Source organism: Syngnathoides biaculeatus, chromosome 18, assembly GCF_019802595.1.
Source record: "Syngnathoides biaculeatus isolate LvHL_M chromosome 18, ASM1980259v1, whole genome shotgun sequence".
Classification (NCBI taxonomy): domain Eukaryota; kingdom Metazoa; phylum Chordata; class Actinopteri; order Syngnathiformes; family Syngnathidae; genus Syngnathoides; species Syngnathoides biaculeatus.
Genome location: NC_084657.1, coordinates 9,887,956 through 9,914,566, shown reverse-complemented (window position 1 = coordinate 9,914,566; position 26,611 = coordinate 9,887,956). Strand labels below are relative to the sequence as shown.

Here is a 26,611-nt window from a genome sequence, read left to right as displayed (position 1 = left end):
TTAGTTTGTCACATAATGTTTAGTTTAATATGCTTTATAGTAACATATATTTATTGCTTAGTGTACAATATATATATTTGTGTGTTGGTTGTATCATTTATTGAAAACCCTAAGGCTAATAACTAACTTGGAGTGCAATATACATTTACATAGTTCCATTTTTGGTAATTTAAGTTGTCATGCCCTGCAAGCGCTGTTCCTAAATTAAAAAAAAAAAACAAAAAAAAAACATCTGAACCGATATACACCATTAACATCCCGAGGAAAGGATGCTATGACCTATGTTGGTTAACAAAACAAAGCAGCAAGCCAAGACCTTTGGAAGAATTCCAAATTGCAACTCAGCTTGTTGAGAAACTAGCAAACAATTTAACATAAGTGATAATGCTAGTAAGCTAGCTTCTATCTGAAGCTAGTATAAGTCAGCTAGAATCTCAAGCAGGCTGGGGAAGCTAACAAGCTCGCAGTAATTTTCAATAACTGAGTTGGGGAGGACTCATCCAGCATCCAAATCCCAGCATTGCGGTAAGTGCAGCTTTTTGAGAAATAATAACATTTGCTAGGACCTTGACCTAACTGAGGATGCTAATGATCTAGCTAGTATTTGAATCTTTCATCATTCACCTAACAAGCAAGCTACCATCTAAAGTTAGCTGGGAAAGCTAGCAAACTACCCATCATTCAGTTACTAAGGCCGCTTGCATCATTCAGCTAACAAGGAAGCTACCATCTGAACTGAACAAGCTATTTCATTCATGTAACTAGGTGGTGTGGTTGGCTTTTGAAGCCAGCTAATGAAGTGGAGAAAATCGCTTGGCTCTAAAGCTATACTGAAGAAAGTACCAAGGTAGGTGATATTTAAAGTGATCAACATTCATACCCAGAGGAAATGAAGCTGTGCAGCGTGGGACAACACTACAAACCGCAAGGACCTGAGTAGAAATCTCAGGATGATGGTAAGCGCAGCTTTTTTGAGAAACTTTTATTAGCTAATAACTTAACCTAGCTGTGGTTGCTAATGGCCTAGCTAGTATCTGACTCTAGTATCATGCACTTAACATTGACTCTACCACCTATAGCTAGCTGGGGATGCTAACAAGCTAGCTCCCATCTGAAGTTAGAAGCAAAAGCTGACAAGTGATCATTCAGATAACAAGCTTAGGAGCATCATTCATCTAACAAGGAAGCTACACAGATTTATCATCATCTGATGAAGAAATAGCAGTATCGGTTGATGGGTAAGATGGAGGAATACTTCCATACAGATTTGAACCTGTGGCTGTAAATCATGATGAATATTCAGATGCTTTTTCGGGTGGATTGATGCGGAGTCTGTCGAGCTCGCTCGGCCGGGGAGCGACCTCGTCACACTCTGCGTCAATCTGCCCGAACAACCATCCAAATATTCAACATGATTTTCAGCCGAGCGATGGATCTCCAGAGCTCGCTCCCCGGCCGAGCGAGCTCATGGCTCCCCCCCTCGGCGGCATTATTTACCCCCATAGTTTCACATCTGTATGGAAGTATTTCTTCGTCTTCCCGATTTAACTCATGCTGCTATTTCTTCATCAGATGAGGACAAATCAGTACTGGCCATAATTGTGTCCCATGTAATCGAGTGTTTCTGAACGGCACGTAACATGTCGCATCCACCCCCATAGGTCATGTGACTTGCGAAAATGGCAGTGCCCCTGAAAATTTGCAATTGTCAATTTTTAAAATTCTTCTCAAAACACTATTAAATGAGACAGGCTTTAACATCATATGATGCAGCAGTTTTTGGCAGAGTACGTGATGCAGTCTCCCATCTTTTCTTCACACAGGCAGCAATTGAGTGCCCACCTGTTGCTGGGAATGTCCGACACATTGGTGATGGACTCCCTCTTCTCCAGTTTCCATTGCTCACCTCTGGGATCCACAAGGCACAGCTGACTCCTAACCCATTGAGGTCTTAGCGGCACCTTTGCTCACCGTCAAAGTCCCGACGTCCACGTAACTGAGGGCCAGGGTGGTCGACCTGTGGATCAACTTCTTGGGCCTGACGAACATGACTTCATTGCTTTTGTCGTCTACTGCCCGGACCATGGGCTCTGGGATGGACTGAGGGCTAACGGGCACCTGGACACCCTTCTTCCCTGCTTCTGCCTCCATGGATGGGCCAGGATGTAGTAATCCTCCGCGTTGAGCTGGTATGAGTCGTGCACCTTCATGGTGGTGATCAGGTCTGTCCTAAAGACCTCAGATGGTTTGTCTGCATCCTCTCCTGGCCTGGCATGAAGTCTGCGACCAGCAGGTGGAATTGCTGGCATTGTTGGACTCGTCGCTGCTGCTGTGGTTGGCTTTTGAAACTAGCTAATGGAGTGAAGAAAATAGCTTTGCTCTGAAGCTAAATGAAGAAGGTACCAAGGTAGGTGATATTTAAACTGATCAACATTCACACCTAGAGGAAAGGAAGCTGTGCAGCGTGGGACAACACTACAAACCGCAAGGACCTGAGCAGAAATCCCAGGATGATGGTAAGCTCAGCTTTTTGAGAAACTTTCATGGGCTAATAACTTAACCTCGATGAAGTTGCTAATGACCTAGCTAGTATCTGACTCTATTATCATGCTGCTAACATTGAATCTACCATCAATCTAAAGCTAGCTGGGGAACCTAGCAAGCTAGCTCGCATCTGAGGTTAGAAGCAAACGCTGACAAGTAATCATTCAGATAACAAGCTAAGTAGTATTATTCATCTAACAAGGAAGTTACCATCTGGAATTAAAGGGGAATTCAGGTGTTTTTGCATTAACAATCCGTCCAGTAGGTCATGTAATATGTACTGTCTTGACAATGTCATGTTAAATCATCACATGTAATTGTGTTTTGAGAAGATTTTTAATCGACAATTGCGAATTTTCAGGGGCACTGCCATTTTCGCGAGTCACATGACCTATGTAGGCGGATGTGACTTGTTACGTGCCGTTCCAAACGCTCGATTTACATGGGACACCATTATACCCACTGCTAATTTCTTGGATTAATCCTCACCTGATTAAAAAAAAAAAAAAATAGCAGTATCGGTTGATAGGGAAGATGAAGGAATACTTCCATACAGATTTGAACCTGTGGCTGTAAATAATGTTCAATATTCGGATGCTTCTTCGGGCGGATTGACGCGGAGTCTGACGAGCTCGCTCGGCCGGGGAGTGAGTTCGTCAGACTCTGCGTCAATCCGCTGGAACAACCATCCGAATATTAAACATTTACAGCCGAGCGGTGGAGCTCCGGAGCTCGCTCCCCGGCCGAGCGAGCTCAGGGTTCCGCCACTTGGCGGCATTTTTTACCCCCATAATTTAACATCTGGATCAAAGTATTTTTGTCTTCCCAATCAAATGATGCTGCTATTTCTTCATCAGATGAGGAGCAATCAGCACTGGGCATCATGGTATCCCATGTAATTGAGTGTTTGGAACGGCACGTAGCACGTCACATCCGCCCCCATAGGTCATGTGACTCGCGAAAATGGCAGTGCCCCTGAAAATTCGCAATTGTCAAAATTCTTCTCAAAACACTATTAAATGAGAGAGTATTTAACGTCACATGATCTAGCAGTTTTTGGCAGATGACGTGATGCAGGCTCCCATCTCCTTCACACAGGTAGCAGTTGATTGCCCACTTGTTGCTGGGAATGTGCAACACATTGGTGACGGACTCCATCTTCTCCCATTCCCACTGCTCACCGCTGTGATCCACAAGGCACAGCTGACATGAATTCACTTGGTTCTACTGCGGGTAGGCTTCATATTATCGCACTTCTTCAGACACAACTGCCACTTGACCTAGCTGAGGATGCTAATGACCTAGTTAGTATCTGACTAGTATCATTCCGGTAATGTGGAAATTACAAGCTCGTCTTTGTTCATGTAAGAAGCTTGTTAGCTTTTGAAACTAGCTAGTAGAGCGCCTAAATTGGCTTGCCTCCAAAGATAGATGAGGAATCTACCAATGATTAATATATGAAAGTGATGAACTGTTTGGACCCAGAAGAAAGGAAATTGTGCAGGGTGGGATCAGCAAGGACCTGGAAATCCCAGCATGATGGTAAGTGCTCGTTTTTGAGGAAAACATATTGTTTGCTCGCAACTTGAGCGAGATTGCGATGCTAATGACCTAGCTAGAATCCTAATCTAGTATCATTCAGCTAACACAACGTACCATCTGAAGCTAGCTGTGGAATTTGCATGAATTTGCAAGTATGAACTTGTTGTCCTGCAAATCCAGCTCTTTCTTAAGTTTCAGTAAATTTCTACTTTAATATCTTCACAAACTTAAGTGTTGACAGTCTTCTTTGTCTTTTCAGTTTACATATTACTTTATTCCCCCTTATTAAAATTGTATTCTCCTTGAAAGTCTTCCTACAAAATACAAGATAAATGAATTTCGGCATTTAATGTACTTGTGTTCAAATGAATCTTACATCTCAGAAGTCTTTCAATTGGTCAAGTTCATAAAGTCTGGCATAATGACAATAGATTGTGAGCTCTCATATGTAACACCTGCAAGTGCTGGGGCAAGGTAACTCTTAGAAATCACTAAGGGCTGCCTGTGATGCGATCCTTCCAGAAATTCTGGTAAGTGAACTAATCCCTCAAACATGTATCTAATTTATTTGGTTCACACTTTGCTCAGTGTGGGCTCATTTTAGCTTTTGAATATCTGCGAAATTAACTCAATCTCTTCTAGAGATCTAATATTTATTTATTTTTTAAAGTTGCTAAGCATTGTGTAGGCCAAGCTTCACATCAGCAGCTAGGTCAAATCAAGTGAAAACTGTGACCATCTCCATTAAAATGTCAGGGTGGAAAAAAAGCCTATTAAATATTGCATTTTTAGATTTAGCAGAATGCTAGCTGAGTTTACTGCTATAAAAAGGAACTGTGTGCTTGCGAGTCTCATCAGTAAAAAGTGGTTAAATTAAGGCAATGATGGATGCAAGATGAGTGGCTTAGATGGAAAATGCAGATGGCAAGTACTCCTTCCCATCCTCTGTCCATCCTGCACAATGTTTCTTTCACCGTACATTGCCTACCACTGGCTCCTAAAAACAGTCCGTGCCATTCTGAGATGAAGCTTTTAATTGCATTTTCGTGTAGGTGTTTTCTGAGGGTGTCATTCCCCAGGCAGAAGGGAGAGTGCTCCGAGACGAGTTATACATGTGCACAAGCGCAGTCAAGGCCCACTTGGGGAAGTGTGTTGGAGTGGTGAGGTGCTGGAAGTGCAGACATCCCTGTAGGGACACTTGAGAAAGCTGTTACAGCCGCAGTATAAATAAATGCATGGCGCGAGCATTTTTCCTCCTGGATGAAAAGCCTTTAACCTTTTAGTCACCATAAAAGCAGAAATTGTTCAGTGGCATTTAACAAGCAGATGCTGCTTTTCTTTCGATAGAGATCATTTCTAGCTTTTAGAATTGTAATTCACAAAAGTCTCATTGAATTTCAGCAACATACTGTATTACACATCCAAAAGACATGTGGCTGGGAATTACAATTTGAAGAAAATTGGAGATTCACCAAGTGGGTACCTGTGAAAACTGGAAAAACCTTTTCTGCCAAAGCAACTGTCATCTAACCTGAAAAATGACAATGAAATGACTGTCTGTTCTACTAAACAAAATTTTCATTTTAAGAGGGCAAATAACACATTGGTGGGCAAAAATTAAAATGCTTTACTTATTCACAGGTAGCGAGTTAAAGAAATAGAAAGCACACGTGCCTCCCAGTCAGGAGGTCTGGGTTTAAATCTATTTTGTAACACATCTGTGTTGAGTTTCTGTCTTTGCTTCCATGGTTTTAAAAACGTTCCTTTTGTTGATGCCTCAAATGAGCCATAAGTGTGGATTTGAATGTCAGTTGGACTATATCTAAATCAAAAGTGTCACTTTCAATTCTGCAGCGAAAAAGTGCGTGTGTGTGTGTGTGGGGGGGGGGTGAATAAGTGTAATTGCTTTTGTTTTTGAATGAGTTGGAAGTGTTTATCCTTGTTGCGTCACAGCAACTGGGTTCTGGCTTATTTGTTCTCCATTTTTCATAGTGTTATTTAGAAAAAAATTATGAAATCAGGGACATTATAATATAAGAAATGCAACTCAAAAAGCATTTTTTCTATTTTTTTTTTTAATCCAATAAGAAAGCGGCCCCATCTCAGATCCGTTTGCTTAATCCTTCAATAACTGGATTGAGGAAGCTTGTAACTGGCAAGTGCTTGTCATGTAGAAAAATCCGGAGACATAATTTTATCACATATTCCACTGTTGTACTGTTTCAGGTAGTATTTATGGGTCAGTGTCAGTTTTGTTTTCATAAAAATATTTTTCACCTGTTTGCTCGTCTAGTTAATGCTGGCTCAGATGAGCTGCAATTTGGTGCAGTTGCATCGATTGAATAAGTAAGAAAATGTGGTGGCTCTGTTTAAACCCCTGGAAATTCAACAGTCTATTGCCAAAACAATGTGCTAAACAATAATTATTCATAAATTTGTAAATCGGACTCTGTCAGTGCCTCCCTGCACATTGGAAGTGTCAGAAGGTAATGAAGTCACAACTTCAGAAAGCGAAAGAATGCGAGTGAATGCAAAAATGTATCAATGCTTTCCTCTCATAATGCTTTGTCTTTGGTGCAGGTAGAAATGGTAACAAATCTTTTGGGGAAGAATAACAATGTGACTCAGCTCTACAATGATACGCATTGTTGAGCAACAAAGTGCATTACACATGAAGTGTATAAAAATGCCGAGAAGCTGTGGCTGCCAAAGAGAGAATTTCCTTGGGGACCACAGTACATACATCAGAGCAATCCCACAATCGTGTGCAAATCATACCCTTGGGACTTTTGTGGAGAATAGGAATGACATTAAAAGAAACGGTGGGGCAATGTCAATTTTTTTCTAACGGTAAACCTGTTGATGCACTTGTATTCTATGGTTTTAATTTTGAGGGGGGTTTTAGCCTTTGCATTCGATGGAATTGTTTTTTTTGTTTTTTTTTTGTTTTTTTTTTTTAATCACAATGGATGGAATGTGTCATTTTCTACTTTTGAATGATGTAATATGCTTTTCTGAACGCATGTTCTAAGTAGAGGGTCGATATTCAATGTCATGAATTGTTTTACCTGCTACGGCTTGGGACTGCGATCAAGTCTCACAATAGCTTGAGCGATATTCCTTGTAATGGATACACAGTGGTTGAAAAATTCAACCAGCCAGTTTCTTACCCATTTGAAGTAAAAGAACAGCTTCAGGCTGTACATCAGTGTGACATCACAGATGATACACTGGGATCTGTGCAGGCTCATTTATAAAGCTTGTATACACCGAAGACCCAAAAATGTGCATAGCAGTTTCCAACCTCAAGATCTGAGAGAACAGAAGTGGGCCCATAAGTATCTGCGGAAAGGGAATACATTTCAAATTCTGAATGCAAAGAAGAGACTGGAATGTTGGAAACAATTTGTACGGTTGAAAGTCACACTGGCAGGAAAGTGTTATGATCATTCGGAAATAAGCCTGGCAGGCATACAAGACATATTTAATTACTTAGCTTTTAATGACTCAGTTGAGATGATCTCTTTTAGATGGGATCATTAAGATGGTTGTGAAGCAGAACAGCAAAGCCTACTGTAAACGGTACTGCGTTTTAAATGCTGAAGTCTACACATTTGCATTTGCAGCTTCATAAGATTGCAGAACATGCATTTGACAATGCAAACATGCTGCGATTCTGCTTACGTAGGGGGTTAGCAGCAATGTCCAAGCGGTGTTACTGGTGTTGAAAAATCTGAAGTCTTATTGAGTAGAGAGAATTGTATTTTCAGCATGTCAACCCTCTGATACCAAACATTACTAAACTTAAAGGGGACTAAATTGTGAAAAGAATTTAAAAAAAAAAAAAAAAGAAAATTGGTTCGTCAAACTAGTACAAACGAACTGTGTTACAGTGACCGGTATTAATGATATGAGTCTACATTTTGCAGAATACCAATACCAGCCAATGCAATTCCTGTTTTCCTTGTTTCCCTTTTCACTCTTATTTTACTATTGCATCTCTAGTGCCATTCCCTGTGCGGGTACTATGAAACCATTGTGGTAGTAACCATTGTGCTGACTCCAATTTAACATGGGTTTAAATATTTTATTTTATTTCTATTTCATTTTGGCTGCATCAAGCACTTTGCACACTGTTGTAAACACCCCGCTAGCGATATGATCTGAAGTTGTTGCAAGATAAACTTGCACAAGATGATGAAGCAAGGCGTTGTTTGAAAATACACATTTTCCGTAAAAAATATTGCAATGGCGAGGGCAATTCCTCTATTTTTCTCTGTGGACTGAAAATGTTGTTTGCCATCACACAATGAAAATAACATGATTATAATTTCTAGTTTTTGTTTCTAGGTACAATGAGACCTGTATTTATGAATGACTCGCGTGTTTATCTTGATACCAGCAGTCACATAAATGTTTTATTACTTTTGCTTTTTGCTTGCTTGCTTTTTTTTTTGATCACTGGACAACAAAGTTTCTCAATTGAGAAGTTGAGATGACAGAGGGGAGAAAAGCTTTGCTCCGCACTGTGTAAGGGTCTATAATGAAATTGCTTTAGTATGGCAACAATATTGTGATGCACCAGTTTTATATAGATTGCGATTGTATTCAAATCAACTGACATTTCTGGATCACTAATTTATTTTCGTGGATGACCAGATTTTAATGGAGTTGAAACCACAAATAGATCAATGACTTTGGCTTCACAAGTACCTGTTCCTTACAGATCCAAACATGCTGGGAAGTTTGCTAACACAAAACAAGTTCTAAGTACAAACACAATTATTTTCAGACCACCTTTGGGAATTTGTGGTTCTCAGCCAGATTTACTGAAGTTGATGATGAATTCAATGAGCCAACCTTGAGTGCATTCACTGCAAAAAAAAAAAAAAAAAAGAATCTTGCGCTTCAGTTTTAAGTGTTTCAAAGTGTCTTTAATCATCATTGTTGATCAATACAAAAAAAAAAAAACACAGACTGCTGCTATCTTAATGTCCTCAAAACTGAACAGATTAGAGCAAGCAATCGGTTTCAGAATGTGCTAAATTTCAAGGTGAACTTTTATAATATTCAATTCTATTCAATAATAACCCCAATGTATGAATAAAGCTGATTGGTATTACTGTAGGAACATGGGAATTGTATTGTGCATCCCATTGGGCCTTTAAGATCTGAAGTGTTTCACTGGATTCATTTTCTTTCAGTATTTGTGTTCCCTTTTGGTTGGTCGCAGTGTCCAATAATAAGTCTATTTTTGCAAATTTATCTGGATTTGATCACTACAGAGCGGTGGGCATGAGTGCGAAAAGCAGGATTTGGGGGGATAATACATCACTGTCAATTTTCCCACAATTTTGCAAAAATACATCATTTGCAACAATTAAAGCAAGTGCAATCAAGATTTTGTGTAACTTTCAAAAAACTGTATTTAAATAAGGTTGCTTAGTCTCTAGCCACTGGATCCCATGTTTCTCAAAGTTTCTGTTTTGCACTCCACAACACTGCTTGGTCATTTGTTAGCTGTTTGTTTCTACGTGTTCTGTGATTCGCTGGCGAACAGTTCAGGGTATACCCCGCCTCCTGCCTGTTGACAACTTGGATAGGTTCCGGCACTCTCCGCAACCCTCGTGAGGATAACCGGCAAAGAAAATTGATGGATGGATGGTTCGGACCAAAACCAATTCGCCTTTCTTTTGGCACAGCAAATATTAAATATATATATGCACAAACTTTGGAGTTGTGGGATAACGAAATGTCTTATTACACTCAGTATTAGCCTGCGGCAAAATGTGCCTTGCTGCAGCACGCAGACTGTTTTAAGGTACTGTAATTGAAATAAGGGTCTGCATGGCTAAAGAAACAACGGCATGCATAAATTGTGTGTTTCATACACCTTTGCACTCACCTGAAATTACTACGCAATTGCTATAGGTTAACCCTCACCTTGCACATTTTACTGAATGTATGTATTGAACCATTACATCATTATGTTTGACAAAATGTAAATATTTTGGGTGTTGCTGTCATTGCTGTGTTTTTCCTTCTGGTGCACCAGCTACACAGAGAAGGTGCCTGTCCTTTACACATTTACTTGAAAGATTTACCAGCTTGTGTCTCAATTCCATATTTGTTATTAATATGCAACACCTGCAAAAGTGCTCTGGAAGAGGCCTGCAGCAGATGTCACAGTGCACTGAAATGCCCCAGATAAACGAAAATGCAGAGTTTTGAAAGGTGTTTGGTCACGGGCGAAATGGTCTGACTCCTCCTCTGACTGGCGCCAAGTCAGCCCCTTAATCGTCATGCAGGCGCTCCAAAATTGCATCGCTCAATTGACGATATCTTGTGGTCATTTTTGATGGCATTTTGAAAATTTTGTCTGTTTCCTCTCATTTAGCGAGTTTGTATCCTGGTACCCTTGTGCATGATGTTTTGCACCTGCCTTTCACAATTAAAAGACTCAAAATACTGTCCTTTGAAAACATGTGCAATAAACTGTGTCAATTTAGCACAGTTGGCAGATTCAGTCCCGGTTGCGCCTGATGAGTTGTTTCCGTGCATGCACAATCAAGGTTTACCACCATGTTTGCCTGAAGAAATGAGGCCTTACATTGCAGATATGTGTGGTTGGTTGTCCATACGTTTCCTGAGATTGATTGGTGACCTGTCCAGGGTGGTACGCTTGGATAGGTAGCAGAAAATTGATGGTTGGGTGGAGGCAAGGTGTAAAGTTTTGACGATAATGCCACTCGTTTTGGCATTTACTTCTATTCATCATCATGAAGAAAAAACAAAAAATCAGTTTCATGCATCAAATACTACTAATGAGTATTTTCCTGGACAGCTGGAATAATCACATTCAATTGCGTCATTGATTTATTGTTTGGTGCAGTCTTTGCAACTTGGTCACTTAATGTTCTTTGCCTCTTTTGGAAGTCTGTCGATATCTTGAGCACACGACTCCAGCGATGTTTTGTTGTTTTGATCTCACGCTCCCTATGATTTTTTTTTGTCCCCCCCCCTCCCCCGCTAGAAGCAAGCGATCTTACGAGAGTGTGCTGTATATGAAATAATACTAGTTTCTCTGTGTTTGTCAGGTCTTGTGTGTCTCTCCCTTTGATGCTTGCTCTGAAGAACACTGAGACATACACTTGTTCTGTTTTTGTCTTAGACAGAATTGAGTTTTATTTTGTGCGTGTGTGTAGTTTTCCTTTTGACAGAGTGCACTTTCCCCTCTGTGTGAGAAGGAACAAAAGTTGCTCAATGTCAAACAAATGCTAATACATCTTTGTCGCATTTCTGGATGTGAAATGGTGTGACATTGTTTTCTGACTTTTCTTTTTCCAGCATTAGTCATACTCAAAAGAGGGTTGTACTTGCTGGTTTAAGATGACACTTTCCTTCGATATATGAAGGCATGGGCAAAATTGTGAAGTTTTTGAAATGAGGTAATTAAGGGCAATTTTCCCTCTAATTTTTTACGTGTCTGTGCAAACACGCTAAGGTTGTGAGCGCTCCTTTTGACCACTGGTTATATCAGTGTCATCCAATTAAGTTACATGCCTCAAAAGGTTCAGATTATATTTCCATCAGCAATTTTGTGTTTATGCATAATTACATTGAATATATCGCTAACCAAGCCAACTATGAACTGTAAATTTGAAATGTCGCTTGCAACTTGGTTTCATTTTTTTAACCCATAATGATATCCCCGTTTGTGTTTCTAGGTGTAAAACAGAATTATTGCTTGCAGAATGTCTTTCGCAACGCATGTTGAAAGCTGAACTCCCAAACAGTTTTAGGGTTACTGTTATGTTGCCTCCTATATTTAAAATACAGAATGAGCTTTTTTGGGCAATGTATCGTCTGTGCATTCATCCTCGATCAGGCTGTGCCAAGGTAGAATTTTAACATTATACACCATCTCATCCTGTGCTTACTACTTTGGGTTCAGACCAGACCTTCTTTTACTCAAAAGAGAATCTCATCCAGTTTCACCACTATTTCTTCAATTATTCACATACCCCGATGTTTGTAATTATGAGTGTACCCCTTTAAAATGGAGGGGGGCGCTGTCAGGTAAACTAGGAAGTAGAGTGTGTGGCCCGGTGTGGCCGAGCAGCAGCTCTTCATGAGAGGCAGTTTGCTAACTTGTATTTTAAAAAAAAAAAAAAAAAAAAAAAAGGCATTCTGTAATTCACTGCACTGGATCTGTTTTCCTCTGCGCTGAGAGTGTGCGACAAGTGTGCAAATGCCCAGTTGCGCAGCTTCGAGGGAACATTGCTTGTGGGATTAATCACCTTTTATAAAGAGAATTACATAGACCTCATGATGCAGTACAAATTCATAAAACGCATGCAAATTACAATTGCAACGTGAAACCTTTTTGTTAAATGAATGTCTCTCACAGTGTCAAAAAGTGAACACGAGTATCTTTTTAAATGCACTTTTTCATGGAGGTGCTGCATTGTACTCTATATTGGTTAATTTTTTGCAAGTTTAATCAGCACCCCAAAAGATTGCAACAATGAATTACCGTTTTAGTTTTTTTTTTTTTTTTTTTTTTTTTTTGTGGTTTTCTCCCTCTCGGGCGCACAAATGCACACACAGAAGTTAACACACCCCAATTCAAATGCCAGGTTGATGTGGTAGAAAACATGAGACCAGGATTTCAGCAAATGCCTATGCTGTCTATTTAGGGCATCTTTGGCACATGCCTTTTTTGTGGGGAGGTCTTTTTTTTTTATTTTTAAGCAGAACATTGTTAAAGCTCACATCTTTATCCAAAAGAATCAAACTCGTTTTCTGTTGCTCTTATGTTGTGTGCAAGTACAATACACACACACGTGGCACACACAAACTACGTGTACCTAACAGTCATTAATAAACATCTTTACGATTTACATGAGGCATGAAGCGTACAACCTGTCAAATGAAAATAATTGCACTCTTCATTGTCTTTATTTCCCCCATGTATTCAGACTGTATAAGTTATGAATTGACTGAGCACAAACAAGCCTTGCTTTCTCAAAGGAGCTTCAGAGAAATTCTAAATTGTTTTTTTTAGTTAATTTATAAAAAAAAAAAAAAATACTGGATTTGGTGTTGTGGCACTGGTAGCCGATTTTTGTCAACTAACTTGATTTCCTCTTTCAAAGGTGCACATATCCTCCAGGAAGTTCATGGACCCCTTACATCTTGGTTGTGTCACGGACGAAACTCGGGGGTGGACCCAAATGCACGACTCAGTTGAGAGGTAAGCAGTGCGGAATAAGCCTTTATTCGTTCCAATGTCGGTTACCAGGGAGTCAGTCCAAACAAGCAGCAAGATCAGTAACGGCAGGCTTGCGGGGTAGGTCGGGAGACAGGCGTTGGTCGGTACACGGGAGGTAGACGTCAGGAGTACGGTAGTGCGGGAACGAGGCATGAGAGGCAACGATCTAGCAGAGTCTCTGTCGTCCCCCGGGTCCTATATGTACTGGGTCTAATCGGAGGTCATGAGGCACAGGTGTGACCCTTCCGATTAGACGGCCACGCCCAGCCCTGGCTGGAATCCAGGATCATGACAGGTTGTTTCTAATTTAAATGAGTAATGTTGGATTTCAAATTTAGCAACCTTTAAAATGTTGTTACAATTACTACAACTATTTAATTGCAAGACATGGGGGAAAAAATAATTTCACGTTGCCCCAAGGAAGGCACTGTAAGCAAATAATGTATATAAATATAAACCCATTACTCCACTCTGTTTCAATAAAACAAATTAAAGGAAAGGAAAACCAAATTAAATCCATACTTTTTTTTTTTCCAAAGACTCAAAAGTGGTTTTCCAGCAGAATGAATATTTAAAGCAAAATGACTTTGATTGGGTGCATTTGAGACTAGGTGCATCCGCAGTCCGATGCCTGTGCCGGGCTTGGTGCTTGGAGCATTTTGGAAGCAGAGCAGAAGAGATGCTCAAGAGCGGCCAGCATCCAGCTGAGATAATGGAATTGGTATGTTCGCCCTGAAATGTCTTTCTGGCTGGAGTTAATTCTGTTAATAGCAGCAACGTTGTAATCACAGAGCACACGAGGTGGCTTTTTGTAAGGTTGGTGATATATATATATATAATATATATATATATATATATATATATATATATATATATATATATATATATATATATATATACACACACACACACACGTATAATGGATTGGAAAGTCGCACACAAAGCTTTCAATTGTTCTTCACCCATCTAATGTGTAATCATAAAAGGACTTACCTCTATATTTAATTCATGTTTGAGCTATTTGTGCAAGGCCTCACAGCAGACCAGAAATGAAAATTGCTCACCATTGTTATGTGACCATCAGATTGTAGTACTTACAAATAATCAAAGGTCTTGACATGTGCTTCTAAACTGAATATGAAGAGCATTTTACCTTGACCCAAAGCATAAATCCAAAATACATTAATAGCTTCATTGATTGAAGTTGGAACCTTTTTAACGGGAATCATATCTGCAAACCAATGTGTTTCACTACAAGTTGAGGCTTCTTTGAGAAGAGCCCAGTCAAATCCAAGACATAAATCTAATTGAAAATCTTTGGGCTGACACAGGAGATGCCCTTACAATCTAATAGATTAAGATTGCTTTTACAAGAAGGATTGGGTAGATAAAGCCAAGTCAAGCTGTACCATGCCGATAGACTCCTAGCTGAAAATGTTTAAATAAGTGCTACTTCACGTGAAGTTCAAATTGGATCGACAGTTTTATTTTTCATGGTACTTAACATTTCATGCCCTTTTTTTAACTTACGAGTGTCCTGTACATCTTTGCCAACAACCTAAAAGAGCACAAAATCTTAAACCCCCCCACCCCAAAAAAAAAAAAACTACAATTCTTATTCAGGTGGATTGTCAATTGCATTGAAATATTTCCACTAGATATTTTTTATTGCCATGATGACTAGATACCACTTTCATAGCAGATATGCTGTAACACATAATTCTACTTTACTTACACATTGTGCTATTCAGAAAGATTTTTCATCTCTCCAAAATAGAGTAGCAACAGCTAGTATTTTTTTAAATGTAATCTTCCACACTTGATACGCCCTTTTTCTGCTTTCCTTATAACAACAAGGCCAAAAACCTCATTTTGAAGCAATGCAGGCATATTTCACAAGACAGAATGCTGTCTGTCTTGAGTTTGGAGGTTTTCAATTATTTAATATGGTAAAACATCCTCCCCAAAAATGATATTTAAGTTTTTCATCTTCAGCATTATTTCATAATCTGAGCATCTCCTGTTACACAAATGAGCCTCGTTGTCTTGGCCTTGTAGGTCAATCTGAATCTGCATGCTGATTACGGAGGAAATCCTCCGCAATCCTCACCTTGAGTTAATTACTGCTGAAAAATATGGATCACCAAGGACCTTATCAGTGACCGCTCCAGGACAGAGGAGACTTGCCCTACATCTGATATGATTTGAAACTCAAAGTAATCTCCACAACAGAGCAATTTGTTTGCACTGTTGTGAAGGGTCTCCTTTTTTCATTACAGGGTAGACCCCAACTCACTAATTACTGCAGTTATACCAATGTGATGATAGTGTAACATGCACTCAAACAAAAGCCCTTCTCCTTGTCCCTACCTCCCACAGTCATTTAGTATTAATATTTACCACCTGCATATTTCTCAGTACAGTGGAACCTCGGTTTTCGAACGCCTCTGTTTTTGTAAAATCGGTTTTCGAATGCCCCGACCAGCTGACCCACAACGATTTGTTATTGTGCTTTCGAACGCACCCCCGAAAAAAAAATGTAAATGCCGTAATGCGCGCGACTCAACCAGTTGACCCACACACTCCTCTGCATGCAGACGTGTCCCCGTAGTAACTTGGTTTTTAATATTAACCCCCGATCATGGCTCCAAAGAAGGCAAGTGGAACGGCTGGTGCTGGGAAAAAAAAGGAAAGTGGTGCGTAAAACTGTCGACTCAAGAAGGACTTGATAGCCAAATATGAATCTGGTGTGCGTGTTTATGAGCTATCGAAGAAGTATGGCATGGCCAAATCGACGACCAGCACCATTCTGAAACACAAGGATCCCCTCAAAGCAAGTGATGTTGCTAAAGGAGGAACCGTGATGACCAAGCAGAGGCCACAGATCTTGGAGGAAGTTGAAAAGTTGCTTCTTATTTTCGTAAACGAGCAGCAGTTAGCTGGGGATAGTGTTGGCGAGAAAGGAAGGAGATGTCGTCTGATGAGGCTGAATGCAGGAAGTATGTCTCAAGTGCTAATTTAAAAAGCTATCTGCTCTAAATGGAACGACATCCATAGTTTTGGAGAACTCCATCACCCTAACAAAGCAGAATGTTGCAGAGCACTGCAAAATGTCAATGACGTTGTTATGAACCACTTCAGGAAGGTGTGGAAAAAGATGTCAGAAATAGTCATTAGATTCTCTTTGTTAAAAAGAGCCGAGTCACCCCCACCGAAGACATTTGAAACACTATTGTTGCATTGCTTTTTTCTTTTGTTCCTTTAAAAAAAAATTAGGCTTCATTTTCCATTCATTGTAATGGGAAAACACACTTCAGATTTCAAGCGTTTTGGTTTTCAACTGGCCTTCTAGAACAGATTGGGTTTGAGATCCAAGCCACCACTGTATATCAAATGATAAATGCAGTACTTACTGTATATCACATCCAATACAGCACAGAATAACGCAGGAGCTTTACAAGACCAGTGAGGAGAAGTAGTTGGAATGGTGACTTTTATCAATTATGCCAAATCTTTGAGAGTGCTGACTAAACTTGTGCCCATTCACAAATAAATAAATGCTGTGCCGGGAGTGTGTTGAAGCAACCGTTTACCAAAATCATTGTCACTGCAGAGGCAGCAGACAAAGTCAAACTAGATATGTCACTCTTGGTATAAAACAGGCTATTCGCGCAAACATTACATACATACATTCCTCAATACAGCAATTGATATGGTGGAGATCATTATGGAGTATGTATGCTAACACTTTCAGATGTGAGATATTTTGCACTGCTGTTTGTCCATGCCTTGCTTAAAGTTCTGCCTGGGGCATTTCAACTTGGGTGGGTGGCAGAAGGTCATGCAAGGATCACTTCTCTGACCAGATTTGCTGCAGATGATGAAGCGGCATCCTTTCTTTGTTGTAGACTTTGGCAATGCACACTCAAACACAGGTGTTTTATTTTTAAAGGTATAACACATTTTTGTATCCCTTGCATGCGTTCATTTGCATCATAACTGTATTAAGGTTGCAAAAAATTACTTTCCCAAATAAATGTAAAAAAATAAACATCCAGGAAAGGCAAAACTACAATGGACAAAGGCAAGTGTAGCAACTCTCATCCATTTCTTTGCTCCTTACGGCTATTATCCTACGAAAGTGCTGTGGACAGCTTTTGCACGATGCTGCGTGTTTTCGAAAACAATAGAAAGCGCACGTGCCTTCCTGCACATAGATGTGATGAGCTTTGCAAAAATGAAAAGGAAATCCAAATCAGAAAGGATTGCAAATGACAAATCTGTTTGGATCACAAAATGCAGCTAATTATGTTAATGGGAGAGCTTTGATTTTTAATGCACCAATGCAGTTACCAGTCAAAGATCATTATCAGTATCCATGCTAAGAAGGTTGTAAATAACAAAATATAAAGTATAATTATTGTTGTAAATCAAGCATCTGTCAGTAATTCTTGATGCCAAACATTTCAATGGCGGTGCACTGAATCCAAAAAGCCATTCAAACAGCAGTTGTCCATTCTGTAAATTGGACATCGAATGCAATGTCATAAAAGCGCACGCACAGAAAATTGATGTCATGGACAAGTGAGACGCTCATTGCACAACCACTCACAAATTTTTTCATGATATAAAATTTTGTTTTTGAGATCAATGCCACAGCTGAAGGTCTCAATTGTGTGTGATTTGCCACTTCACAGTATATTTCAATTTTCATGAAGCTATGGAGTGTGCAGGTCAGACAGAATGAAGAAACTCTTTCTGTCCTCATGCCAAAGACTTACCCAATGCCATAATCTTTACTTCACGTTAATTTTGATATCAGGTTTAATCTGAAATCACAGATTTTATTCACTAGTCCTGGTGCCACTCTCTGGAACTCACCCCACAATTTCTATATGACTGACTAGTTTCAAATCAGCCCTCACATACCTGCCTTTTCAGAGTAGTTTTTAATGTGTGAAGGTGTCATGTTTTGTTCTTGTTTGTATATTGTTTTTTTATCTCAGTATTTTATTATTTGTAAAGTGTGCTTAAGTAGCCTTCAAAATGGCTCAATGAAATAAGTTTCATCCTTATTAGTATTATTTGGGATTTACACAGAACTGAATGTTGTTGAAATATTCTTATGATGTAATTTATTTAGTCATGGACTAGCTATACGGAAGATGTTTTTTTTTTCGTTTGTTTGTTTTGGTTTGGTTGGGTTTGCAGCTTTCTGATATCTGTTCTGTCAAAAGACTGATTTGTTCACAAGGCTTATTTTGCTGCAAGAGCGAGATAAAACTTCAGTCTATGAAATGCCATTATCTTCTGTCTCTTGCGTCCGACCAAATGTTGCAAATTCAAAGACAAGTACACAAATCAGCACAAGACTTAAAAAGGGGGAATGTATCATGCTAGTGTTTTAATCGTGAGAATCTGTCAAACATTTTACAAAGTTTGTGTATCATGCTAGTGTTTTAATTGTGAAACTCTGTCAAATATTTTGCAAAGTTTGTCTTGAAAGAAGTTATATGGCTATGTTTTAAGGCATGCACAACGTAGTTTGTTATAATTGCTAAATTTTGTTTGTCGGACGACATGGAGGCACTATCATGTCAAAGTTGAAAAACTAAGCAGAGTTGCAGTATTAGCATGGGTTGTATGTTGGCAAGCATCATTAGCAGCAATATCCTCTGCTAGCAATTGTCACATATAAACACGTTTGAAGTTGTCTAGGTTGGGGGGTATTTGTGTTTGGTGGGCAGCACCAACTTCAGAGAAAAATTCCTTGTGTTTTTACACACTTGGCCAAGAAGGCTGATTCTGATTCTGAAGTGTCCACTGGGAGCGTCACATACTGTGACAGGGTTCCTCACACTTCAGGAATCGACAAGTGTGATCTGGACTCTAGTTGATGGTGTCCTGCCTCCACAAGTGGAATGGTCACTCACTTTTCTCTTTAGAAGCTGGGCTGTTCATGAACATGTAGCAGAGTTGCAATGCTCTAGCCCACGCTACGGTCATCATGCTAATGCAGTTCTACTTTTCATTATTATGAATGAATTATGTAGAGCGATTTTATTAAGACCCAGGTTTTACATTGTCTCCTTTAGGAAATAGATAAATACTTGTCTACCCATTTCTTCTGGATGAAGTACAATAGAAATGTGCTACAATCATCTGCAGATTTGTTCCCTATTCTGAAATCCACTGTGAAGTTGAATTTGTGAATGTACACTCAACAGCCGCAGTCGATCTGTGGACCCAGATGGGTTAAGACAGTTTCGCTCATCCGTTTTCTTTTCTCTCCAATTTCTGTCCACATTGTACATGATGAAAAAAGTGGCCTTGTGTCCTTCCACCAGTATTCAAGGCTCGTAGCTAATGTCAATCCCCTATCACCTCTTATGTTGAGCTGAAAAAATACATTTTACATTATTCCGGGCATGTTAACAAATAAGGACTTCCAACAAGTGGGAATAGTATTATATTAAAGATTAAAGCGATTCAGCCAAGTAGAAGGGTGGACTATATATTTATGGTCTTTGAATTTCAAGATATAAACTGCTGTCTCACCCCTTGGGATTCACCTCCAGCCTCATCACACCAGGAATCTTTCCAACCACCACTTGCCCCCACTCCTGCAAATGTGCCCGTTGATGGGCTGTCTAATGTGAGAACTGTGGCTAGGCCTGGAAGAAGTCATCCGCTCGCCTCATTTGGTCGCTTCATTGCGTTCTCTGAAATTTTTCATGAGGTCTAAGTGACTAAAACACACAGTGAGCATTTTTGACTAAGAACTTTACATTTTAAATATAGTTGAGATAAAAGTTTATTTTGGAGAAGAAACATGACCATGAAAAAAAAAAACCTTGCAACAATTTGAAACCAGATGTTGTAATCTACTGTGTGAGGCAGAGTTGTGTTCTCAAATTAAGCTCACGGTTGGTGTTACTATCCTAGTAACACAAGCAGGAGGTCTGCTCTTATTTCCGACCGTTGCAAAGATTGACGGTTCAATTCAATTTGAACTGTAATCATTCCAAATTGAATTCCTTCACACAAATCAAAATTTGAAAGTGAATCGCATTTGGAATGACCTAGAGAAGCAACCACTTGTAACAGATGGGGAAAGTTTAGACCAAGTAAAATAGCACCAATTGGTGTGAGCGACTCTTTTAGAGCTGTTAAAAGAACCCCAAACAAATATGACAATAAGATGACATCAGGAAGAAACTCCAAAGAGCAGAAGTGATGTTTGTACAATATACTGTTTGCAGAAGCAAGTACTGTATAGGGGATATACCAGAAGAGACAAAATAGTAATTATCATGAAGAGTGGGAAAAACCAGGGTGGAAATTGCCAGTACACCGACGACCCTAAAACATTCTGGAACAAAGTCTGATGGGCTGAGCAGACAGGGGCGTTTTCTTTCTTTTTTTCAAAATTAAAGCTTCAAAACAAAAAGCATTGATCATGCAAGCTCATCTGTGAAATAGCAGTGATAATGTCATGGCTTGGATTTGTATGGCTTTTTCTGGAAAAGCCTCACTATCACAATTATAATTGAAAACATAATGGCTGCAGCAAAAATGAATTCAGAAGACTGCGGAAACCTTTTGTCTTCAAACTATTAAGGCGGTCTGTCATCATGGAACAACATAATGACCTGAACGGACTAGATGAGTTTATGGATGGAATAAGTGCATGGACGTCAACCTCATCCACTATGCACAACATTTCATGAATTTAGCAACGTCAATGGGCAAATACTTGATGCTGTTATTTGAAATAAATGATTTGTGACAAAGGTCTTATTCGCTTTTTTTCTCTCTGTTGTGTTTATACTTCAACATTAGTTAAAACAATTATGCTTTATGTTATGCTTCTGACAGATTGTAAATGAGAGCTGACCTCTGGATCTCAAGTTCATCTTTTGTTCTCACACCAACCTGTTCAGTTTACAGCAGAAATCAAAGAATAAGCCTCAATGTTGCAAAACGTTTGGCTTGAAGTGTAGATCATGTACTTCTACAGTTAAACTCCTTCCCAATGCAAGAGATACACAGAGTACTTAAAGGGACACACAAGCCAATTCACCCCATGAAAATAAAATTAGTTCATTTGTAGCAGTACCACATACGACAAGTATGAGAATGGAGTTTGTTCTAAATGAGTAACACATCAGGCTAAATGGAGATTGGAACTAAGTGGGGAGGCTCATATTTAAGAGGCAATCAGTAGTTGATTTGGATATCATCAGCTCATTAAATCCCCATTATTAGCAGTTTTCCGAGTCCTTATATTTAAAGCAACAGATGTGCTCCAAGATTATAAACAGGAGAAACAAACCATGAATTGTATCGAGAATTTAAGATTGTGTGCAAGCCCAAACAAAAATTACTACTTACCTCCTGAGTGATCATATGAATAATGAAACAAGGACACTGTGAGTCCTCAGTGATTACATTTTTATTGACACTAAAATATATAGTATGAAACATAAAATTATGCAAGTATAGTGTTGCATTTGCTGTATGCAATGACCTATACTTCAGTCTGCATCTTTGATCTTCAGAAATAGTTCTTGCAAGCTGAGTGTGCAACGGAAGGGATAGCCGAACAATAACATATTAAATGGTCTAATATCCTCTGCACAGGCAAAAGCAGACTGCTTGGGTGATGCATAAGCAGTATAGCAAACTGCTGATCACTGGATGATCAGCAATTTGATGCCTCCAAATGGCTCTTAGTTATCATAAATTTGCCTCCCAGGTGGCAGGCTACAATTGAATGGTAATGGAAAAAGGTTATTGTTGAGGTTATGATACATATTGTCCTCTACCTTTTTTGCTATCGAAATTATGACAACTCATGTGTGTGAGGATTTGGAGGTCAAAACTTAAAGTAATCCTGGATGGTGAAAGGAGAAACCTAAGTAGACAAACTATATTGATAGCAATGTGGCACTAATTTTCTCCACCTTAACCTGGAAAAGAAAAGATATCTCTGAATAAGAGAACTATACCTTTACTATAGTGACTTGTCACTGAGATGATGTGCTTCAAAGGCACAGCTTGTGTATCTTCCCATGACTCTGGACATTTTCATCTTGAGAACATATCTTCTACTGTACCTTTCTTGCCAATAGTGCATGAGGTAGCCATTATACTTGTTCAACGGTGTTCTAATATCAGAAAACTGACATTGGAATGCCAAGAAACAGTTTTGGCAAAAGGGTGGGGGGGGGGACTTCAATCAAGCGTTGCATTTAAGCTTCAGAAATGTGGGGCAATCATTACTGCTGGGCACTGCTTGAAATGTGACTTTGATGTGGATGTGATGTGCAAGTAGAAAGGGAAAGAAGAAATGGTAACGACTCCGATAGCACACTGTTGACATCCTGTTCAGTGTACTGGTGTTTTTTTTTTGTTTTTTTTTAAACTTTCACTCCAATTACATGCCTCTCCTATATAGACCTCATGAATTATAGAAAAGATCATGTTGCTTTCATGAAGACAATGAATTTCTGACAAGTTCGGCCTGGTTGCTTCATGATCCAGTGATTCAGTGTCCAGTGCTGTCAGGAACAGGCTGAAATTATTATTCCTTTCAACAAATAAGTGATGTGTTTAAGAAACGTTGAAGAAAAGGTTTCTTGGGGGAAAAAATACAGCTTTTGTGTTGACGTTTATTAAACAAAACATTTCTTCAGTTCTTTGCAGAACGGTTTAGCAAATGCTGAGTGAGAATCCAAATGGTTATTCTATGTTGCATTAAGGCTATTGATGGGACCACCAAGCAAGGCATTTTTGCGGAACACTGATCTGCTGTGTTGGTCTCACAGCAGCCACTAGTTTCCTAAAACTGCATGAAGACATCCAGCTGTGCTGGCTGCAACTCATTGCTTCAAAAAATAAAAAAAATAAAAAATTGCCTTTTTTTTTTTTTTGCGCTTCTGAATGTTATTTACGGCATACATTGTCACATTTTGTTTGTAACCTCAACAAGGGCCAAAAGTAATATGCCTGTCTTAACGTTTAGTAGTTTATTTATTGGTCTCATTCAAAGACTATTATTGTTGGCTCGAGCAGGTTTTTATTGCTTGAATGCATTTAGCAGTATTTCCATCCTCAGTTAAAGGAACAACCTTATACTTTTCCCTTTTTTTTTTTTTTTTTTTTTTTTGTTCTAGCCAACACATGGAGGTCAATCGTCGCCTCAGCTGTAGCTTGTATGGCTTGTCGTTTGGTAGAGTGATGCACTTTCATGAGTCATTTGGTCAGATTTCTAAACTGTCACACATCATTTTGTCACTGTGACATCTCTGCCCGAGCATACAAATGTCATAGTGGTAATATTTTTGTTGTCCGAACCCCCCCCCCCCACACACACACACACATACAGAACAAAATTAAGTGGTACCATATAATGCTCCAGGGTTTGCTCCATGGCTTGAGATGTGTAATGTCTAATTAGCAGATTGACTGAAGTGCATTTTGAGCACAGGATTTTATTTTTATTGCCATCACTTTACTGTACACAACATTTCCAGTTTGCTTGCTGATTGGGTTAGTCACTTATTATTAGATGATCCTTGTTCAGCCTGGATGCACGGGATTTGTTGAGCCAGGTATCATTGGCATTAACATAACTGCAATGATAGAATTAGAACACCATAATTCCTTTGCTTCACCATTTGCTCATTGGCTATTTGAACACAGTCTCATTTTAGCTTCAGCAAGTTTAGACTCATCCATTCTACCATTTGTAATAGAGCAGTAATTTTCAAAAATAATTCCTTCCATGATACACATTTCATTATTTTTTTTCATTAGTAGATGGGAGTGTTTAATCCCGAGAAATCAACCACTAATTTTAGAGAGGAAAATCATCCGAATATCACAACTTGTAGTGTATGGACTAAAAACACTTCTGAACAGCTTCCAAGCACAATTTGGTATGTTGGCACTGATAAACTTTGAATATATAGTTTTATTTTTTGATGTGTGAACCTGAAAAAACAAAATACCAAGTAAGTTATCTGAGAGCCTGACTATGGAATTTTTGAGTGTACTGTAAATCACTTTTTGGATTTACAGTACACTTGGGTCAATTCCAGTGACCCAATTGCCCACATCACCACCCTTCCATTCATGATTGCACTGCATCGGGGCCCAGGACTCTCAGACACCCCTTGTCCTGGTTCGCTGGGTGGGACTTCTTGCCTGCCTTGGCAGCTTCACTGGCTCTGGTGTTCTATTCTTTGAGCTCCTCATTTCGTAGTTGTACATTTAGTTGTACTTGGACTGTTTCCCTTTAGAAAATGAATATTTTTGTGAAATATTTCATTTTGCCTGCATTCCTGGCATGCCTGCTTTCATACATTGGGGTTCACTTCCCTCCACTACCCACAATGATCTATGACAAATCTTTTATGATAACTTCTGTTCATAGAGCGAGATTTTTGACAAGCAGTTGAGCGAGCCAGCAGCACCTCTGTGCACCAACAGCAGGACAAGGAGAGGACGTTAGAAATACAGGAACTACTGTACTGCATATTCAACGACACAAATACATTCCAGTATAAAATGAACATCCCTACGAATGCCAACTAACAATCCTTTGGCATATAGTGTTGCCATCCTGTTGTCGTAGAAATTTGCCAGATACCACTCTTAAAATATATCAATCAATTTATTGTTGTGTTTCAGATAAACAATTGCAACTATGGGCCTCTGCTGTTGTTTGTTTTACAAGATGACATTCCGGAGCAAAACAGAAGCACCAACATCATGTTGACAGAATCTCAAGCAAGATATGTTCAATTTTTTTTGTTTTTTGTTTTTTGTTTTTTTTCCCTCAAGGATTTGTTTTAGAACCTGCACAAATTGAACACTTTTGAAATACCTGTCAGTGATTCAGAACTTCTGCCTGGGGGAATCATATTCCTATTCCTGAGCTGAATTCTTGACTTTAGAGGCACAAAGTACAACATTGCGCACTGACAGCTGACACAGAGAAGTGAAAGCAAACGGCAGGAACTACAAAAAGCCATGATGTGATAAATAATAAATAAAAGCTGTTTGACGTACATAGGGAGCTGTCACGACAATAAATTTGCATTCCTCTCTTTGTCAGGAGTCTTCAAGTGGAGTATTATAAATGATGCCAATGTAGCTCATTCACTTTACAGTGAAACTCAACTAAGGCCTATACATCCATAACATATTTTTAGCTGTTTGGAATAACATAGTGCTTCAAACCATGCTGTTGTCTACGATTGCATTTCTTCAGCCACGTGCATTCTGTGGGGAGCGTAGCATCGTGGCAGCACCTTGACAAGCTCATCCATCAGCACAGCATGCTCACGTCCTCATCAAATGCCTGCACAGCACCATAAAATGGAGGCGGAGAGGTGTCACTCCCTAAACAGGATAGATGGCCACACACTGAGACACAAATTAGACAGTAAATACATTACAGTGCAGGTACCCGATTCCCCCAGCAACACGTTTGCACTGCTGCCAGGCCAAAGAACAACACTGCAGCACTATTAAAGGAGGCATCTCTCCTTTCAGCACCTGGATGTGATTTGAACATCTCACTGCAGCATTTACATATTGGGAAAACTTTTGTGTATCCTTCAGGCGAGGTCGGACAAAACCTTGACAAACGGTCATTATTTCAATCATAAACCATAATTCACAATCAGTACACTGTTGTAGCGTAGAATATTAACAATCAACAGCATATGCACCACCTCCATTTATCTTGAAATATTGGGTAAAATTCTTGCTCAGTGCAATTTTGTGATTTTTATGACAAAACATTTGAACCAGACAGATATTGCCATCATGTAATGATTTCGGTAGCTCACATGTATGAAATACATTGACATTCTTAATATCTGGGACCAATAGACCTGCTCAAATCCAGAGTTTCTTTATTGGGGAGGATTTGCTGCACAGGTCTCCACTACAGTCAGGTTCAGATGTTTATTTCTTGAACAGCAACATGCCAGGGATCCCCTTTCATTGTTCATATATACCCACATTTGATACATGACATTGAATGCTTTGAATCGTGAGCTGCACCCAACATTTTAATCAAATTGCAGAAAATTTAATGATTGTAGTATTTCTGCTTCACCTACAGATTTATTTTCCCATGGTTTGCACCTTGCAGTGAAACTCTGCATCTTCTCCTGTTTGTGCACCACGTGTGATGAAATAATAATAATAAAATAATAGTTCAGTTCATGAAGG

At 39.3% G+C, this 26,611-nt stretch overlaps 1 long non-coding RNA gene across 2 annotated transcripts; it reads left to right on the top strand.

The window, feature by feature from the left end:
- Nucleotides 1–340: 340 nt before the first annotated feature.
- On the top strand, nucleotides 341–25,723 carry LOC133491909 (uncharacterized). Of its 2 annotated transcripts, XR_009792514.1 has the most exons (9): nucleotides 341–525; nucleotides 766–956; nucleotides 1,824–2,189; nucleotides 2,280–2,516; nucleotides 3,643–3,777; nucleotides 13,245–13,342; nucleotides 13,972–14,081; nucleotides 24,801–24,927; nucleotides 25,058–25,723. It is a non-coding gene; the product is annotated as an uncharacterized LOC133491909 (long non-coding RNA). The 2 variants fall into 2 exon arrangements; XR_009792515.1 differs by lacking the exon at nucleotides 13,972–14,081.
- Nucleotides 25,724–26,611: the final 888 nt, after the last annotated feature.